General features: G+C 51.0%; 1 protein-coding gene across 9 annotated transcripts in view; it reads right to left on the minus strand.

Moving 5' to 3' along the window:
- The window catches only part of LOC135965229 (disco-interacting protein 2 homolog C-like), a 279948-nt gene that overhangs the window by 219806 nt on the left and 42726 nt on the right, over nucleotides 1-17416 (minus strand). For 2 of the 9 annotated variants that reach the window (XR_012418483.1, XR_010578171.2), the window contains one exon: nucleotides 9580-9981. The exons of the other annotated variants lie outside the window; for them this stretch is intronic. The gene's annotated coding sequence lies outside the window, so the exon portion shown is untranslated. Of the gene's footprint in view, nucleotides 1-9579; nucleotides 9982-17416 lie in introns of those variants that run through there. 9 annotated transcript variants of the gene reach the window in all.

Genomic DNA, 17416 nt, shown 5'->3' on the forward strand with positions numbered 1-17416 from the left:
CGGGGCGCATGCAACCCCATCACCAGAATAACGGCTGCACGTGGCGAGTGCACGGGTGGCCACCACTCAGCCCAGCTGGCCGCGCTAAGCACATCACCACCGTGACGCCCAATCAGATTGAACTGCTGGAACAGTCCCAGCATCGGCCCCCAAGAACATTCTGGATCACAATTCAGAGTAGTGATTGCGATCAGGGCCACATGTGGCTGAATGTTTTTACAGGAGGACACCACAGCTGGACTGACGCCACAGCTGGATCTGGCTGGACTGAGAGCATTTCCCACTGGACATTCTTACAACACCATTTTATTTGCGCTTTATTAAACTTCTATGGCTTTTTTCTGCTTATCTACTTTATGGGAGTGTTTCTTGTTCTTATGACTGCGGTGATACTTCAAGCTACAACTATCAATGTGTAAATTAGTTTGGAAGTCGCCTTATCATTAAACATTTCACAAGCAAGCAGTCAGAGGCACCTAACCCGGAGGCCTCTTTTCTTCTCTGAGCCAAAGCTACCTTGGACTCAAAGAAAATGGCACATGGAGGGGGGCTGGATCTCCAGCGCCCATTCCTAGGGAGCCCCCTGGGGAGCAGATATGGAGGGAGAAGCCCTGGGTTATGGCACTGTCGTACTAAAGAAAAGTCTGTTTGGGTAATGTAAGCACCAGACTTAAGAGATTAAGCAAACCATGAAAAGAAACTACTAACCACAGCTTCTCCAAAACAGAACTAAACTCCCTTCCTTTAGTTTGAATTGGAAAAGCAGAAGTGATGATCAGGATACAAAAAAAAAAAAAAAAGAAATGACACAGTATCTGAACACAGGAGAATAATCAAGGGCCACTGTCTCTTCCTGTGTCAGTGGGAGCCTCGCATCTAAACTGGATTTAGAAGGTTGCTACTTTGGACTGAAAGGTATCCCCAACTCTAGTTTGTAAGCAAGTGGAGCAGAATGCTTCAATTATTTCAAGGTTTAGCGGTAAAGCTCTGCAACTCTCACAACCATTTTAATTGGTGTGAATTTTAAAGTGACTCAATCTGTTGGCTGGAGTATCTAACGGCTTAACCACGGGGTCACGTTGGAAAATTTTTCCAATTGCTTTTGTTTTTCCTACTGAAGATGCATTTGAACGTTCTTGTAGTTTGCAGTTGGCTGGTTCTGATGTTTGGTCCTGAGGAAGCCCAAGTATCCGTAGAGGAAGAATCTGAAACCTCAAGCCACTCGAGTGCTGTCTGGGCAGATGGAGACCCCAACCCGAGGGCCACTGACGGGCTCAGCATGGGCGCAGGGCCGCCCGATGCAACAGGCCACGTATTTGCCGGTTACAAAACATCATAAGCACACACCCCCAGGTGTGCACACACGCTCTGTACACATCTGTCCCTATCAACACCAGCACACACCCCCAGGTGTGCACACACGCTCTGTACACGCTCACGTCTGTCCATGCCAACGACAACATACACCCCGAGGTGTGCACACACGCTCTGTACACATCTGTCCCTGCCAATGCCAGCACACATCCCCAAGGTGTGCACACACATTCCATACGCGCTCACATCAAGGTGTGCACACACGCTCTGTACACACTCACATCCCTCCCTGCCAATATGAGCACACATTCCCAGGGGTGCACACAGGCTCTGCACATACTCATGTCTGTCCCTGCAGCCTGAGTCAAACAGTCACAGAGAGGCAGAGGAGGAGGAAGAAGGATGCGATGGGCACTAAGGTCCTGGGCCAGTTCCCCTCCCTACCTCGGGAGAGACCCCTCATGTGATCCTGCCATCACTCACCCTTCCGCCTCCATCCTCCATCCTCCCACAGGGATCAGGAGGATGCCCACTGCACAGAGCTGTGATGAGCATGAACAGAAGATGGCAGGAGCTCACGCCAAGGTGCTGAGCACGGGGCCTACGGAGTGCTTCTTTCTGCTGTGGCTGACATCATCAAACAGAGACTGACACAGCTTCTGCAGAGAATGCCACTTGCTAAGAAACTGAAACGTGTGACCTAGGAGCCTGTGAAGGTCTAAGAACAAACCAACAAACCAAATGGTTTTGTTTGTTTTTCAAACACCATAGCCTGTTTTTTCTTTTTTTTCATGCTCTACCTTGGGTATCATTTAGTTTAATTTCAAAGTAAGTCCAATAATTACACAAAATCACAGGACTGAGCATGGAGCATTGTTTCACTTCATGTCCTCCAGCCTTTAGGACACATTAAGGAAAGACATGATTCCAGGATTCCCATTAGAAAGGCTGCCCTGAGGCACCTGCTGGGGCAGCCAAATTGCAGCTGTTGATGCTGCCCCCAAGCTGCTTGGATGAAGCAGAAGATTCCGGAGATCTCCTCTCTTCTGCCCCTTGTCCAGGAGAGAAGGTGGGGGGAGAAAGGTGAGAGAAGATAGGAAGAAGGAGAGGGGAAGGAGGGAGAGAGGAGGGGAGAGGGAGGGAGAGAGGAGGGGGGAGGGAGGGATAGGGAGAGGGAGGGAGGAGGGGCATGTTCCATCCACCAAGGCAGCTACACTGCAGAGAGAATGGAGGGTGTGTTGCCTCTCAGGACAGCAAGTTCAAGCTGTTTGTAATTGTTAGCATAAACAGTGACCAGCTGAGGACAGGGCTGTCATTGGAGTTGACGTTTTATTTTCATAGTTGATATTGGGGACCTGGACCTAAAGCAGCGTGCCTTGCCCTTTTGCCAGATGGGCCTATGCTTCTCTATACTTGAGTCTATTTGACTAAATACCCGATATTGACTAGGAATTATGACGTGTAGGATACCCCTTACCACAGTAACATCAAACTCATATTCTAAATGCAATTTATTCAGGGACTGGCTTCTAACTCTGGGTGGGAATGTTAAGCTCAGTCCAGTTCAATTCAGTAAGCATTTATCAAGAAACTCCTAGACCAAGAGCTCTGTTAGACACTGGGTATGGGGGGTGATGGGGATACGAAGATGTGGAATTAGAACTCGAGAAGCTCAAATGCTTCCATTTAATTCCCTAATGCAATTACTAAGCTTCAACCTGATGGCTGTAATGTCTAAATTCACTTTTTCTTTATTCCAGTTCTACATAACAAAGCACAAATAATCACAGAGGAATGATTCTGTGTTGGACTATTCAGTGGACAGAGAAGAGCATTCTGACCGGTGTGAGACACTGTCTTCCTTCCCAGGGAGCCCGTGAGGTGGCTGCACAGAGCACACGCGTGAAGATTCAGGAACACGAGCATCAGGTGATGGGAGGGGCACGGAGGCAGCACCAGAAAGATGCCTGCCGAGGGGCCGCTGCAGCCAGGCCGGCCGGGAAGGTCACGGGAGTGGGCGCAGGCATCTCCCTCCAGCCGCACTTGGTTTTCATGAGGACGCGTGCACGGAAGGGGATGACACCGAAATGCTGTGGCGCTGAGGGGAGGAAGGGAGGGACACAGGGCCGACGGCTGGCCCCCACCCCTTCCGTCCCTGCCCCTATGAACGCTGCCAAAATCAGCCCCAACGGGGAGAAATGAGGTGGGTGAAAGAGGTGGACAGACTTGGCTTCCATGGAATTCACAGATTCCAGTCATTAAAAATCCCTTCTGAGTTTTCACCTGGAAAACTTTGCCAATGTACTTAGGGACAAGAGGCGGAAGATGAAGCCAACACAATTGGGATCAAACTGCCACCCTTCTCCTTCTGTCTTCATCCACCACCCTCCCTGGGCCCCTGAGTGTGAGAACCAGGAGCTGCACAGCCCAAGGGTGCAGACCCTGACCAGAGGAGGGAGCCGCACGGCGGGGCCCCCAGCACGTGGATGGCAGGATCTGTGCTATGTCAGTCCCAGGGCCCCAAGCAGAGAAGGCCTGGGGCTCCCAGCTGAAGTTTTGCTGTCTACTCTCTCACCAAAGTCGAGAAGGACTGAGTGGGACCAACGCTGCACCTGGCGGCTCCTCAGTGGCTGCCGATGTGGTCCTCACGCTGCAGGTGAGACCCTCTAGGGAAGCCCAGACAGTGGCGAGAATGACAGCCACGAGTGCTCCAGTTGCCCCAAAACTCCAGCATAGCCTGAGGAAGGCAGCGCCCGCTCAGATCCCCGTGCAGGCTTGTGTGGCACACTGGTGAGGCACACAGCACCAGAACATGGCACTTTAAGTGGCTTTGTGGGGTGTAGGAACACAAAGTGTGGTCTGGAGTGGCTCAGAAGTCACTCCCACCAGCCTGTGGGACCCGGACGGCCCCTTTGGACGTGGCTGGAGTCTCTCCAGGGCGGGCTCCAAAGTCCCAAGGAAGAGGTGAGCGTCGGTCTTGCTCTGAGGAAGGCCCCTGACAAGTATCCTGAACATGCAGGTACACAGCTGGCTGACTCATCTGAAGGGACCTGCTGAGCTACGAGCTAGGGACAGCTAGAGAAAACTGCGTGAACCTTTGTGACTACTCACAGGTAGGTAGTACTGCCTGAGACACAAAGGTAAAGAATTAACCTGAAACTGCATATTATAAAACTTATTTTTAAATGATGGCGCTTAATTGAAAAGACTCCCAAAGACTACTGCATTAGAAAGTGACAGAGTGAAACCGTGAGGCTGACCACAGGAGTCCCTGGAAATTTCACCAAATGTTGTGTCAAAACTGGGAAACAGAAGAACTGCACCTGATGAAACATTCCATTAATCACTCGAGTCCTCCCCACATACGAAGCTATGTAAAAAGTGTTGCCAGAAGGTAAAGTGAGCAGGAGGGCTGTGAACACACAAAGAGAGAGCCACTTCGTCCACGGACCACAACAAAAGAAACGCTAATGAGTGCCGACGACACGCTGGAGTCCAGGGCTCTGGGCGCAGCTGGGACGGGGACACTCAGGGTCCCACTGTCCAGATGGGAAACCAGGGTGGAAACACCAGGGAGCCTGTCCCAGGGTGCAGAGCTAGTGAACAGTGGTTCATACTGCGACAATCCCAGCTGCCAGGCTCTGGGGCTCCTCGGGACAGAATCCTGTTGACTTCACTCTGGGGTGCGAGAGGCGGCAGCATCCCCCAAAGGCACCTGGAGAAGTGGTGTTACCCTCCATCCCCTGTCCCCGGCGTTACCCTCCATGCCCCTGTCCCCGGCCTTACCCTCCGTCCCCCTGTCCCTGGTGTTACCCTACTTCCTCTGTCCCCAGTGTTGCTCACCATCCTCCTCACCTCCAGGCCCCTCTCCCTGTCCTCCCTCGTTTTCCTGTTCAGCCAGAGCACATCACATGTCTCTTCCCTTTTCAAGAGGCTCAGCTGCACCCAGAGGCATTCCAGCCTATTCGGGATGGGGCACACACCCTGGGATGGGGCACAGCACAGGGCCGGAAGGGCCTGAGACCCTCTCACTGTCACCCAGGAAGGATGGAACAGCCCACGGTCATGCTCATTGTCAGGCAGGATGAAAACTTCTGTGTCCGAAATGTTCTTTTCACTGGAACTGTTCGGACCATTCGTGAACGAATCAGTTAAATACCAGCAAGTGCCACTCCCACTTATTCTCTGGCTAGTTTTCCACCCACCAGCAACCACACTCCTAGGAATTATCCCTAACGCAGAATCAGCGCCTTGTGCCTTTAGGAAAACCTCTTTCTCTCCAGCTTTGTCCTCCTTCCACAAAAGGTGCCTCTGACTGCCTCACTGGCTGTACCAGGATTTCACTCGGCTATGGAGGAAAATCTGCGTGGGGCTCAGAGGTGGGTGGTCCCTGCATGGGCAGCAGGTCTGTGACATCCTCCGAGGAGCCTGGCCCAGGCCTGCCTCACACGCCAGGACTCTGCCTTCTGGCCCTCGGGCCCCCGAAGCTGCTTTCCCTCCAGGTGTCATGCCCCGGGCAAGAAGGCCGGACAAGGGCCCAGGGCTGCTGTGGGTCAGGAAAGCCTCCTGACACCTCCCACTCCAGGACCCCCCATCAGCATCCCAGCATCTGGACCTGTGTCACCAGCCGCTCCGCCGTACAAGAGAATTGGATTTTCAGCTGGGTGTGCTGCTTCCCTAAACAAAGTAGGGTGTTGTTACTCAGGAAAAAGGAAAAAATTGGCATCTTCTTGGCAACCCTGCGACATCCAGCCACCGGTTCTCACCATCCCAGAGATGTCCATCCAGGGCAGATAGTGTCTTCAACCAAGCGCCACTGACCCAGAAGTGCAGTAATTAGTACACTTTCACCAGAATCACCCATTCCTTCACCTTTACACCCAAGAAAAACATGTTTGCCAGGCAAATTAGATGTCCAGGAGGTGTAAGGAAACCCCAAGCCTGCTTTAAGCCTCAGACTTTTGAGACCGTTGAGGGCTGTGCGCACAAGAGCAAGGCTGCACCCGAAAGCTCTGCTTCTGCCGGACGTCATGGACAGACCACACGGCTCAGCCACATGGACCCTTCCAGGACTTCACGAGAGGGACTTCCGTGGTACATGCAATGATGTGCACTTCGTTCAGCCTCGAACAGACCACGCCCTCGTTACAGGGTCGGTGGTCCACCTCCTGCCATCAGCCCCCCACCTCACCGAGGGTCTGTGTCTGCATCTGAAAGAACTTTGCTGTTTTACCTGGGTACCAAAATGCGGCATCGCGATGTTTAAAGGTCTTTAAATATCAACACTCCGGGTGCAGTCCTTGTCACTTTAATGCGGTCACTCGATGCAGGCCTCACTCACAACTCTGAGGTAGCTCATACCTTCCCTACCTAACCAAGGAAGAAACGAAGGCATGGAAGGTGCAGCTCCTAAGGAGCAGATTAGGATTCAAACCGGTGAACTTCGTCACATGCTGACCTACCTCTCAGGCTGAGATAACGTTGAAAATTAACCAGGTAGAACAGCGTTCCATAAATCAGCTGGAAATGGTCCTTGTGGATGGGCCTGTGGTTACTCCCTGAAGAACAAGACCATTAGCCCAAAAATCCACCTGTGTCACACTCAAATGTTTACATATACAACTATTTTTAAAATAACCCAATCAAGCATGTTCACAGCCATTTAGAGCCATATAGATTGTCTGCTTCGCTGACAATCAACCCAAGACCTCTGTCGGCAAAGGCCACGGTGCCAGGTCCAGAGAAGGCGGGACAGAGACACAAGCAGACACAAGCAGGAACCTTTCCATCCCTGGAAGCCTCGCTCTGATCGGTCCGTGAGGACACGGTACAGACCGTGGGGCACAGGCAGACGGCAGGCCAGGAGAAGGGGCTGCAATGCCGGGAGGCAGTGCTTTGAGCTCTAATGGATGGAACACTGCTAACCAGTGAAGGTGGAGAGAGGGCACACGTCTGAGAGCATGTAGAGGCAGCAAAGCACAGCCAGCCTCGGGGAACCAGAAGCCACAGGGACATCAGGTTGGGTGCTGCTGTCTGCCGGCCACTGGCTGGGGGACTGTACTGGGCCTGGAGGGACATCCCTGACACTCCCCACCAGATGCCAGGGGCACCCCCAGCCCCAGGTGAGAACCACGGATCCCATGGTGAATGAGGCCAGCCTGTGGGAAGTGGGCTGGGACAGCTCTGTACAGCTTAATAGGAAAGTTGGGTTCTATTTTGTGGGGTTTTGGTCACGCCGATGGCTAGTCATGGCTGTCCGTCAGGAAGTGATTTGAGGATAGACTAGAGAAGGGGCTGCCAAGACCAGCGGAGCATTCGCTGTCTGGGTCTAAGGAAAAGGAAATAAAGGCTGGCGATGTGACAGTGGGGGGGGGAGCACAGAGCAAAGGAACTGGTGGAGACACAGGGCTGGCCCCGCACAGGGCTTTGAGCAGCTACCCGGGGGTTGTCCTGTTAATTCTCCTCATGGCCCCAAGAGGCGGCTGTGAGGATCCATCTCCTGAGGACAGAACTGCTCCAGAGCCACACAGCGAGGATCCACAGAACCAAGATCCGGGCCAGCTCCAAAGCGGGTGAACTTGACCCCTCAGCCATGGTCCTAAGACAGGGATCGGAGCCCCCTGGACACACAGACACAGGAACTGCAGGAAGGGGAAACGGATGCCCCGGACCAGTGGCGGGACCCAGGGTTTCAGCCCTCCAGGGCCACTGGGACCAGCCACTGCACAGGTGGACACATGATGCTTTAACTCGCGCTGGGGGAAGGAGCCCTCACTCTCAGGGTGGAGACCGCAGCTCGATCGGGCCGGCCTCCCTGCTGGGCACAGCCTGAGCCACACAGGATGCTGAGGTGCCCCAACGTTGGGGTGCTCAGAGCCACTCAGCTGAGATCGTGGTGCTTTCTGTAACCACCCTCGTTTCTTCACGGTATAGATCTGGACTCCATCCTTTGCAATGTGTGAGGTTCTAGGAAGAGGCTGGCCAGCTGGGGAAGTGTCCTGGGCTCTGTCCCAGTGATGACGAACTTGGCTCCCCACAAGGGCGGCCTGTTCACCACAGTGACCCCCGGGGACCACGCCTGCACCCACCTTGCTGAAGATAATTCACTTCTCATCCGTGAAAGAATAAAGCTAGACTAACTCAATTTCACACTCACTTCCAACTTTAACAACTTGTGTTAGGAAATCAAAGACAAGGACTCTGACCACGTCACAAACCCAGGAAGCAAAATCCGAGACTAACGGAATGATGCCACCTTCGCAGTTCCGAGCTTTACTAGTTGTTTTTCTTTTCTGGCCTGTTTTTCTCTTTTGGTTTAAATAATTAAAGACCCTCGTTGACAAGAAAAAAAATTCTCTATGAAACTAAAAAAAGTGGTTCTAATTAAACATTTAAACATTCTTCCATATGCTTTATAAACAGTTGAAAGTACAGCTCTACTTAGTGTTAAGTACTTTAACCAAATGAAAGGTTAATTATACAGACTGGCAATTATAAAAAATAAGGCTACATATTCGTGGCATCATGAATAATTAATAAGAACCGTTTGATTTCATTCAGACCAGGGATTCTGTGCTAATAGGCTCTTAGCTGTCTTGAAATAATGGTGAAATTTTAAAATTACTTTTGTACTTAAACACGTCCCCGAAGTGAAGCACAGCGGTTAACATCCATCATGGTGCCCAGCAGAGCGACCCGCCCTACTATGGCCGACACCCTGATTCCCGAGGGCTGCATCCCGGGGCTGTACTCGTGCAGAGAACGTTCAGGAAACAGACCAGGTGGCAGGAGGGGGTCTTGTCCTCAAGGAACCTCATGAGTCTTGCTAGGGGGACAAACAGCGAGAGAATGAAACCGGCAGCCACGGAATCTGGACAGCGATGCCCAGGCCCCGCCATGCATAACCCCTGGCTGGCACCTCCCTGAGACCCGTCTGGCACAGGCAGCGGCAGGGTCCGGCCCTTGGAGCGCAGGGATGGCAGAGCAGGGCCATCAAAGCGGGTGGCATGCCGACAGCGGCTTCTCCGCAAGAGCTCCTGGCTCTCAGGGAGCTGAGGGCTCCTCAATGGGAAATTCTGGCTGAGCTCCAGGGGAAAGCGGGTGGGAGGCCTGTCTCCTCTGCCCCCATCTCCTCTGCCCCAACCCTGGAAGAGGGTCAGATATCAATGCTAACTCTTGTGCTGACTCAATTAAATCAAACAATTCAGAAAACAAACTTGCTTTAAGTATTAATTTCCTAAAAAGAACTAACATGAATTCAAATAATTCACATAATTAAAATGATTTTAATTGTTAATTTAATTAAAACATCTCCGTTTTCACAGCATCATGTACCCTGGTACTTTCTCCTTATTGCATTTCCCATCTTCCAGGGCAGGTTTCCTTCCACCCAGGGCAGCAGCGACTCTGGTGTCTCGGGTATTCCCAGGCTTCCGTCAGCCCCTGGGGGGGCTTACAGTTCTGCAGCGGTCTCCATCCTCATTAATCTGCATAAGAACATCCGTCCGCAGGGATGTCCTGTGGCCCCGTGGCCACATCTGACGTGCAGCTAAACGCTGGGCGTGTCGCCTGGTGACAGCAGATGACACAACTGTGGGCAAGGTAGCACCTCTGGGCGCCGACACTCTCGATGAGTTTTTTACAAGACCATTCTTTAATGGGTGAACCCTGAAAGGAAACACTAAAGATTGTTTTTAACTATTTTTATATCGAGACAAATCTTTGTCAAACGTTCACTCAATGCTAAATGTCACTTCTCCAGCCAACCCCTTTAAGAATACCTAAAACTTAAGACTGGAATGACGCTTTCAAACACATACTCTACTCATGCATTCCCGGGAGCAGAGAGCAGCTTAATGTTTTCACGCTACACAGGCATGAAGTTTGGCGAAGGCATTTTAATATTTTTACCTGAATATTTTAATAAAATCAAAAGATCATTTTCACTCTAATACTCTACTTAGAATCTAATTTTCCATTAAATAAACAGTCAATGTTCAGTAACCCACATGCTGATAAACTTTTGAAAACTTTAGAAAGTATTAAGTATAATCAAAGATTACTTTTAATTTTCGAGCTGGTAAGAGCCTGTGTCAGGGAACAGAGTTGAGATTGAAGAGATAAAAGCACGATGATTTTCTTAAAGAAAAGCGAAATTCGTAAAAGAGACCAGGTGATTATATAAAGAAACACAGAATCCGTTTTCAGAAATGGCAAACATTGACCACAGAACACCAGTGTTGCCCGTGATGAGAGAAACAGTTAAAAGGAAGAATTCACGGTGGCCCAGCATAGATCAGGTGTGGGAGGACAGAGACGTGATGAAATGATCCTCCTTCTAACTTCCCAGAAAGGCACAAATGGCCAGCACTGTAACTGAAGACCACGCAGGCACCAGTGTGAACTCAGACTCCATGGCCAGCACCGTAACTGGAGACCACATGGGCAATGGTGTGAACTCAGACCCCACGGCCCGCACCGTAACTGGAGACCACACGGGCACCAGTGTGAACTTAGACCCGACGGCACGTGCCTGGGCTGCTCCAGCCACCACCAGAACCTGTTCTGCAGCTGAACTGGAAGCTGATTCTGGAAGGAACTGAGGAGCATGAGGACGAGATCCTTCTACCTCAACAGGGATCAATTTTTTAATGATTTCTTTCTTTTAGAAAACTGTTAATAAAATACTTTGTTCTAAAATGACCAGGATTTCAGCAGCCTCTACATTCCTTCATGTCAATCAAAGCTTAGGCACGTGGGTTACTTCACTGTTCGCGACACCCTTTTGAAATAAAACCCGGGGCCGCCTGTGTACCCAAGAGCCTGGGCACTGAACATTCAGACAAAACGTCCAGGGCGAGAATGTTCACGTCCCAGCGGTGCGGTAGAGTGGATGGGGGGAGTTCGAGCCACAGGTGGCCACGCCTCCCCTGCCTCCGGCCAGTGCCCACTGCTCACGCACTCCTTCCTCGGCCCATCCTGAGCCACGGGGCCCTCGCGTAACCAAGGCCACTGCGGTACCTCCAGGAACAAACTGGTTACAGGTGGACTGCTCTCTACGCAACGTACAAAGATTGTTTTTAAAACTGCTCGTCTCTGGAACTTATCCCAGTAACAGGCTAGATTAAGAAAACTGACTAAAAACAGTAGGAAGAAAAACTCACTCCACCCGTTGAGGCAAGAGAAATGCACACAGCCTCTGAAATAACTGCAGAGGAGTTTTCCTGGGTTAGGTACGCGGTGGGGTGACCCTACCCCATAGCGGGGCGATGGCACATGGTGGGAACCAAGGAACATCTCCGAGTAAATGTAGGAAAATGCACTCAACTCCCAAACAGAGAGAGAAACTGCCTTTTTCCTTAAAAGCTTCTCTCTTTTATTCTCAGAAAGACTCTCTTTGGTGTCTTGACTGCTGAAGGGACAAGCCTGTCATCCCCAGAAAGCAGCCCTGGACAGTCTCCAGATCCTATGGCCCTCAGGCCCACCTTGCCTACTGATGATCCCACATTACGAAACCTAATAATCAGAAAAAGCCTCCCAGTCCGCAGCTCACAAGTGACATTTTATTCAGGGAAATGCTAATAAAAACCTGGGGCTCTGTGTAAACGCTGTCCCCTAGGTACTGAGGCTCCACACAGATGGCACACAGGGAGACAGGCCTCACCCCTTCCTGGTGTCCCATGTCTCTCCTCACATTTTATTAGCTGAGTTTTGTGACGGTTTGTTACTTTTAACCTGACTGTCCAAGGCAGCTGCACTAAACTAATTGTCCAGGGCAGATCCACTCATAATGACCATCAGCTCAGAGTTGGAAGTAGCACTGGAGAATGAGGTGGTGTCAGGGCACTATGCTTCCCTGCCCTCTTTTCCAGGGATGCCAAGTAAGTTTCTGCCATGGCTGATGATGTCAGCACTACACTAACATTACTTCAACGGCAGGCCACCAATTAATACTTAATGAACAATGCCCTTAAGAGCAAAACCCCATCTCTGCCAAAAATACAAAAAATTAGCTGGACGTGGTGGTGAGCGCCTATAATCTCAGCTACTGGGGGACTGAGGCAGGAGAATTGTTTGAACCCAGGAGGCAGAGTTTGCAGTGAGCCGAGATTGCACCATTGCACTCCAGCCTGGGCAACAAGAGTGAGACTCCATCTCAAAAAAAAAAAAAAAAAAAAAAAAAAAGAAAAGAAAAGAAAGAAAGAAAGAAAGAAACGATTCTCATGACCCTGTCAACATCTTCAGTTTTTCCCAAGGATAGTGTAAAATTATCACACAAAACGTAAACCCAATTAGATCAACGTTCTCTCCTCACCAATCCATACCTAAATCCATATTTCAAAATGGTCCTCAATTTTTCACAATTTAAGAAGACTGAGAGGAATAACCATGAACAAGCAAGGTTTACACAGACGTCAGTCTTCCCAACTCTCGCTCAGGAGCTCACCCCAAACTCCTCCTGTGGAATCAGCCCGGATAACAGTTCCTGGTGGCCGCACAAGAACAGAGGGTCCCACGAACCCATGACAGACCCCACCATTCAGCCCCAGGCAGAGGAGGGAGGTGGACGGTCACGAAAGACAGAAAAGCAGGGAACTGTGATTCTTCTGAGTTAATGCAGGTGATTGGGCCAAAAAACAAGGCACATCCACCTGTGAATGGGGTGAGCTCCCAGCTGGCTGTGCAGAGGCTGTAGATATGAAGGAACTCACTTCCCTGCACACTGAAGTGCATGAGCATCTCCACATCGACCGCACCTGGGCTCTGCTCGCCCCTCACAAACTAAGATGACAGTGGCTGCTTCTGGACAGAATGTCAAGGACAGATGGACAGACATCCTGGACAGACACTGTACAGAGACCAGGGGCTGGGAAGGGGGAAGCGGCACAGCCTTGGGGCCAGCAGGGGCGAGGCCAGGAAGCCTCGGTGAAGGCCTGCATCTCCTCATCCAACAGAAGCAGGAGGGGCCACCCAGTGAGGGCTGCAGCTGCGGTGAAGTGGCCAGTGGGACATAGCAGGAGGCCGTGGCCAGCCTTACCCCCAGCCCAGGAGGAGGGGCCCAGCTGCGGGCACTGCCCCGGGAGCCAGAATCCTGAGCCCCCAGGGAAGGTGGGAAATTGCCCCTGGGCACTGGGTGCTCAGGCTGGAGGTGGTGAGACCTCGAGGCCCTGCAGTCGGGGAGGTGAGGGCAGAGATGGCCAAACTGCAGCTCAGTGAAGGGCTTTGTCAGGAAAGGCCCTCAGAGGCTGCCTCACCAGCCAGGGGGAGGTTACTTCCAGCCCAGAGGCTCAACAGGGCCCTCGGTGGTGATGCTTAACCTTGTCCTCTGACAGAGGACCATCGAGACAGAGTCACTCAAACCTCTGCCAAGCTCTGCACCCAAATGAAGCTGTTACCACAGACGCTGAGGCAGGTAGTGCTCATCTCAACTCTGTACAAGTGGTTTATTTAGCCAGTTCTCCAAATTCTTAATGACAAACCACACTAAACGTGTGTTTTCAGTATCACCTATGCTCATAGCTATGTATAAAATAACTACCACAAGGAAAACTAGGTGGTGAACCCAGGAGGAGGAAATCCCCACGACGAGTCGAGAGAACACCAACGGACCGTTGGCTCTTCCCGGCTGAACCCAAGAGCACTTGGCTGGGCTCACTTCCGTTCTAATTTCCAGATTTATTTTTACTTTCCCACATTTTCATTATGAAAATGTTCAAACATATTTAAAAAGTGGAAGAACAGTACAACGAGTGGTCAAGTTTTCTCCACGTGGAGCTCCAACAACTGCTAACATTTCGTTAGATTTGCTTTCTCACTCTCTCTGTAGATCAGACAGAGAGACAGATTTGTTTCTTCTCTGGAGCCACTTGAAGGTGAGAGGCTCCTGCTGCCTCACCGAGTCCTCAGGCACACGTTCCCTAGGAATAAAGGCCCCTCTGCAGCCGCAGTACCATCATCAGCAGACAAGAATGATTTCAGAGCATCGTTGTCCAGGTTATGTTCAGGTAGCACAATCGTTCCGAAAACGTCTTTTCTATCCGGGCCACACACTGTGCTGAGTGACTCTCCTTCCCCGTCTTAGTCAGGGACAGCCTCGCACCCCTTTTATCTGTGATCTTCACTTTTCGAGAAGATCATTGCATTGTCCTGCAGAATATCCCCTACCCCAGAGGCATCTGTTTCTAGGGCCATCATGAAATTCCCTACTATGCACCTCCATTCCCTGTAAACAGGAAGTTTCAGTCTCGAGGCGCGATCACCTTCTGTCAAATGCTTCTCGGCAGCTTCCGGGTGAGGCTGCTGCTTCACGAGGGGCGCGAGCTCCTACTCCTGGTCACTGACGGCACGGCCGCGACCAGCACCACACCCCGAATCAGAAACGTCTGGAGGGGCCGCGGGCAGCCGAGACACCTGGAGGTGCGAACGGCACAGGCGTGGGGCAAGAACAAGGTCAAATCATAACGGAACGTCTGATTCCAGACACTTCCACCTGGGTAAGATGGTGACATCTCCCTAGCAAGTATCTGAAGCCAGAAAGCATGACAGAAAATTCACGACCTGCCTTCGTTCACCCAGGCTGCTCTAACAACACACCACAGGCTGGGCAGGGGCTGGCAAATGACACAAGTTCATTTCTCACAGCTCTCAGTCTCAGTCTCAGGCTGGGAAGTCCATAGTCAAGGCCTGACAGGTTTGCCTGGTGAGGGCTTCCTGGTTCATAGACGGCGCTTCTCACTGGGTCCGCACACCATGGAAGGAGCGAGGGAGCTCTCTGTAGTCCCTTTTCTGAGGGCACAAATCCCATTTATGAGACCCTCACGACCTCCTCACCGCCCAAAGCTCCCCCTCCTAGCACTATCTCCTCGCGGGTGAGGATTCCAACTTGTGAATCTTGGGGAGACACAAACATTACAAAAGCCCATCATTTAATTTTTTTTAAAGGCATTTTTGCTTCTGCAAAGTCTCAAGATAAAATCAAAAGAAAGAGGTCTGAGTCAATCCACACAGTTCTCCCAAAAAGGGAAGTGATCAATTGCCACCACTTTTTATCCGAGACCTGCTGGGTGCCCCGGTCTGCATGACTGATTCTAAAACGCCATCCTCTCCTCTGCCACTCAGAGGTCAGAGTCAGTCCAGAGCTTAACACCAAGGCAGAGCTGACTGAATGACACCAGCTAATCCAGTAAGACAAGCCAAGACTCCTGCCCAAGGCCTAATCCTTCCCCCAGGGAAACATGGAAGGGCCAGACACCTGGCAGCCCTTCCTTCCTGCTCTAAAGCCCCAGAGACACAGCGCCGGCCAGGTGTGTGCCTGGGGCAATGCACAGTAACGTCAGCTGGGCACCGAGTCTGAGAACATGTTATCAAGTAAAAATGAAAACAAGACTGCTGAGAAAAGTTCATGCTTAATCACCTCTGGGCTAAATTCTAAATACAATGTTATTTCAGAGCTAGGTGGAAGTAATTCCTTAAAAATATATATGAACAGTGACTAGCAACCAGGGTGATAAGTACTCAATATGTGTTTGATGAATAGATGAATTTTTAAAATTTATGAAAAGAGCACGCTCTATTTAGGAGAATTCTATTTAATTGGATGTCCTAACTAGACAGTGGTTCCTTCGTGCTGACAGCAGAGTTTGTTTCAGTTAACTCAAAAAATGGTAAGTCACTCTAACAGAAAACCAAAAGGCTTTACAGAGAGTCAAATTATGGTGCCAATTCAACCGTGCATGGCAATTTCACCTTAATATTTAAATTCTCGAAGCACCATACTCAGAAAACAAGACATAACATACATAAATGCATCGACTAAAGCACCATCATCTAGAATTTGACAAAGTTTGACTGTGAGTTTCAAGAAAAGGGCTGATGAGGCCAAGAAGTTCCTTCCCCTCTCCCCTTACCTCCCATTTTGGTGACCAACTTAACGCAGAGAAATTCCTGTTTCAGGTTTGCACACATTGGAACAATCCTGGTATCTATTCCCCCAAGACACCAACAGGCTGAAGTCTGCAGGGTGCACATATTGAAAAATCACAGGAGCACTAGAGTGGCGGAAAGAGGTGCCCGTGAAGACGTCATCCTTTCTAAGACAGGGTCTGATTCCGCCTCCGGGCCCTTTTGCAAAAAGCCATTGGTACAAATTCATAGCCACCAGGAGGAAACACGCAAAAGACCCCACTGCCCTCCTGGCTTCCCAGAAGGCCTCAGAAGGATGAGACATGGAGCCTGCGTGCAATCCTGGACCCTCCTCCCTGCATTCAGTTTGACATGTGTCACTTGTTTGACTGACGGAGGTCCCACAATGGGCACAAGGAGACCCGTCAGGTCAAGAGGGTGCTGCCCGGCTCATGGTCCACACATGCGGACCTGTCAGGTCAGGATGCCCGGCTCATGGCCCACACGTGGGGATGCGTCAGGTCGGGAGGGTGCTGCCCGGCTCACGGTCCACACATGGGCATGCGTCAGGTCAGGAGGGTGCTGCGCAGCTCTCAGTATCAGCCACATATGCACATTCTCCACTGAAGCCACTGCATGAAACCACTGCATGAAGCCACGCTGGAAGCACTTTCTGGCAGGTTTAGGAGGCTCGTGTCCAAGGTCATTAAACACATGGCAAGCTCGCCTTGGAGGCATTTTACTTTGCCTATGACAATGAAGCATTCTCATTGCACTGAATAGAGCACGCTTTCTTGTTCAGTGCCTCGTTGAAATAGGCATTTTGTACCTGTCTTACAGATTACATCAAGGCCCTAATACATTTAGACCCTTGTCTCAGGTACACACAAAGCAGCGGCATCTCTAGAACATGTTTTGGACCACGGGAGGAAACCAAATCGCAGCATTATCCATTGATGTTGCTTAAAGTGTATTTCCAAATGTGTCTCCCGAGCCCGGCCTGTGTTCACGGCTTCCGCTGACCACACGCCATCTGCTGGGCACTCTGTGCACTTTCTCTCACACCCGCCACGTCTGTGGTCCTGTGCCTATCCCGCCACACGTCCCCACGTGGCTAAATCTCCCACACTCACCACGCCTGTGGGCCTGTGCCTATCCCTCCAGGCGTCCGCACCTACCACGTGGCTAACGCACACTTCCT

Source organism: Macaca fascicularis, chromosome 10 (genome assembly GCF_037993035.2).
Source record: "Macaca fascicularis isolate 582-1 chromosome 10, T2T-MFA8v1.1".
Lineage (NCBI taxonomy): Eukaryota > Metazoa > Chordata > Mammalia > Primates > Cercopithecidae > Macaca > Macaca fascicularis.